Raw genomic sequence first — 3,857 nt, forward strand, 5'->3', positions numbered from 1 at the left:
TCAGAGTGGGTATTTTCCTCAAAGCAGGTCATGCTGGGAAAACAATAAAATACTGGAAAATTATAATTTTAATCAACAGAAACAATATTTTATACTTTTACTTAAGGAAGCTTAGAGATGAATCAACAAACAAACATGCCCAATCTTTACAGGCTATATAAATGGTGCTGAATTCCAGGAAGGAGATGAGCAGATGGGTAAGTTACACATCAGAATCACTTGAATCAACAATGGGAATGATGGATGATTGGATCCAAAAAAGAATATACATGACTCTGCCTTTGTAAATGTTTTACCTTAAAAAATTATATATGTGTATGTATGTATATATATCACATTTATAACATTCTACCTCAGGCACCCTGAAGTAGAACATTTAAGCAATCCAAAGAACTAAAACTTTTGAACTACTAGAGAAATATGTGATCTTATTAAATTTTTAAAAGAGCTTCATTAAAGAATAACTGATACTCCAAGACATCCTGCACATTTAATTTATAGAATTTGATACACTTGGTCTTATGCCAAAGCCCATGATATCATCACTGTAATTAAGATAATAAACATATCCATAAGCTCCAAGAGTTTTCTGATGTCCCCTTTTGTCCCCAGTAGTACTTGTGATCTATCATGTCAACAGAAATATAAATGCACAGTAGTGCACTCTTAGCTGTTGTACGGCCAATCTCTAGAATTTATTCTCCTTATATAATGAAAATGTTACAGATCATTAAACTATTTAGATCATGGAGATTTCTTAAACTGTTTAAACTGTAACTTTCTTACCCTTAAAATGGAAGCAGTACAATTAATCCATAGAGAGAATTAAAGATAAAATAACTTGCACAAACTCTTCAGTCCAGTGAGGAGGAGAACAAGTAATGCTGCTTGAGTTATAATTTATGCACTCTCTGGTGATTTCTCTACACCCTCTGATGAAACCGGGAAATTGAGCAAGGAACTCCAGGATGAGGTCAATGTTTAGCTATGTGGCATTGAGATGAATGATCAAGATGAGCATTTAACAGCATTTAACATTCTGTCATCAGTGCTATCCCATTTTAAGGGACTCATACTGCAGCAACCTGTGATAATGGCTTCTGGAAGAGTGCTGATTTCTAGCATCATGATGAGAGCTGGAGAGTGATGGCTTTAGGGATAGGTGTGACTGCCAATTACATCAGGCTGATGATTTGGGGAAAATAAACAAACAAGAAAAATATACTGAACATCTGAAACCAAATTGGGGGTGTTAGAGATTGTTTAGGCAAATCAAGACAAAAAACAAACAAACAACAACAACAACAACAACAACAAAACATAAATGGTGGCAAGTTTTAAGAATGATTTTCAGAGTAAAAAAGATGATCAGATATAGCTGGAAGGCTGCCTCTTCCAAGTTCTAGAAAACACCACTTTGAGCAAATGAGAGGATCTCTGGCATAATTAACAGTAATAATAATGATATACCAGGTCTGAATGCTACTGTCCCTTCGATATCACTGCAAAAGTCCACTAGTAATAACAATTTCCTCTGCAAGTATAATAACATTTCCTCAAAAAGTGTAAAAATAACATTGCTTATTAATGAATTTGGCTTAAAATTAACAACTCTAAAAGTTCAGATGTAAGTGTTGGGCTCTAGATTTTAATTCACTCATGCTTGGATATATAACTCAATTTACAACATGATTTTTCCCTTAACCAATTTGGAGAGAAAAGGCCAGAAAACAATGAGGGGACCTAAGCACTGAGGTTTAGATTAATTGTTAAAACAAAACATCATCAACAACAAAACAGGCTAAAGATTATATCTACTTTTGTAATGTTTTTCTATCTTATTTTGCATTTAAAAACACTATTTTTAGACTAGCTTTGCTCATAACAATATCAACATGCACCTTTCCAAATTAACCTCCTGCACCACAATGATACTTTTTTTTTTTTGTAAAGATCAACCTACACTGAAACATCATCATCACTAATGTACATATTAACATTATGATTCACTCTTGGTGTTGCATATTCTATGGATTTGACAAGTGTATGACATGTAGACAGTATGGTATTATACAGAGTAGTTTCATAGTTTCTAAGAATCCTCTGTGCTCTACCAATCTATCACTCCAAAGAAATCCCCTGGCAACAACTGAAATTTTTCTACCTCTACAGATTTGCCTTATCCAGAATTCACATAGTTGTGATTATAAAGTTTGAAACGTTTTAAGATTGAGTTACTTCACGTATCAATAAACATGGAAGATTCATCCATGTTTTTTTCATTGCTTGATAGCTCAATTCTTTTTAGGCTCGAATAGTATACTTTTGCCAAAATATACCACAATTTATCCATTCATCTACTGAAGAGTATCTTGCTTACTTCCATGTTTTGGCAAGTAGGAATAAAGGTGCTATAGATATCTATGGACAGGTTTTATTTGAACATAAGTTTTCAATCCCTTTGAGTAAATGCCAGAGAATATGATTATTGGATTGTATACTAAACATATATTTAGGTGTTGTTTGTTGCTGTTGTTGTTGTTTTAATAAACCATCAGGATGTTTTCCAAAGCTGTTACCCCATTTTGCATTTCTTGAACAATGAATGAGAGTTCCTGTTGATCTATATACTCACCAGCATTTGGTGGTGTCATTATTCTGAATTTTGACCATGCTAGTAAATGTGTAGTGGTATTCCATTGTTTATATGTGCATTTCCTGATGACAAAAGATGTGGAAGCTCTTTCAATATGCTTAATTGCTATCCATGTATCTTTTCCGGTGAGGGGTTTTTTAAGTTCCTTGGTTCATTCTATAATTTGATTTTTTAGAGTTGACTTAACATTTATTTGTATATTTTGGATAACAATCCTTTTTTAGACATGTCTTTTCCAAATATTTTCTCCCAGTCTCTGTTATTAGTTTATTCATGTTACTATAATAAATATACCATAGCCTGGATGGCTTATGCAATAAATATTAATTTGTCACATTTTGGGAAGTTGAAAAGTCCAAGATCAAGAAGTTGGCAGATTTAGTTCCTGGTGAGGGCTCCTGAATTTTTTGTTTGTTGTTTGTTGTTTTGTTTTGTTTTTGTTATGTTATAAAAATTCTAATCCCATTAATAATGATTCTGTTCTCATGACCTCAGCACTTCCCAAAGGCTCCATCTCTGAACAATATCACATTAGAGATTAGTTTTTAACATATGAATTTTAGGGGGAGACAAATATTCACTCCATAGCCCTTATCTTGTCACTTTCTTGACTGTTTCTTTCACAGAACAACAACAACAGAAAAATAATTGAGGGAAGCTTGTCAATTTTTTGTAATAGATCAAGCCTTTGCACTGAAAAATGATAACCATCTCAGGATCATCTAGATTATCTCCAATGGTATCTTCCAGGAAGTTTATAGTTTTCTGTTTTATATATAGGTCCATGATCCATCTTGAGTTCAGTTTTTTGTAAATGATATAAGCTCTATGTTTGGATTTCTTTTGTTTTGATTTGATTTGTTTTGTTTTGTTTCTGGCATGTTGTTGTCCAAAGGTCCCAGATCCACTTGTTGAAAAGACTATCTTTTTTCATTGTATTGTTTTTACTCCTTCGTTAAAAATTTGATCATGTTTATGTAGGTCTATTTCTGGGTACCATATTCTGTGCCTTGATCTATTTGCCAAATATTTTACTGTACTATGATAATTATGGTAGCTTTACATTAAGTCTTGAAGTCTGTTTCAGTCTTGCATTTTTTTTTCAACTTCTTGCAATATTATTTTGGGTTTTCTAGGTCTTTGTCTCTCTAATAAAATTTAGAACCAGCTGGTCAATACCCATAAAGTAATTTGCTTGAAT

Source organism: Meles meles, unplaced genomic scaffold, assembly GCF_922984935.1.
Source record: "Meles meles unplaced genomic scaffold, mMelMel3.1 paternal haplotype, whole genome shotgun sequence".
NCBI lineage: Eukaryota > Metazoa > Chordata > Mammalia > Carnivora > Mustelidae > Meles > Meles meles.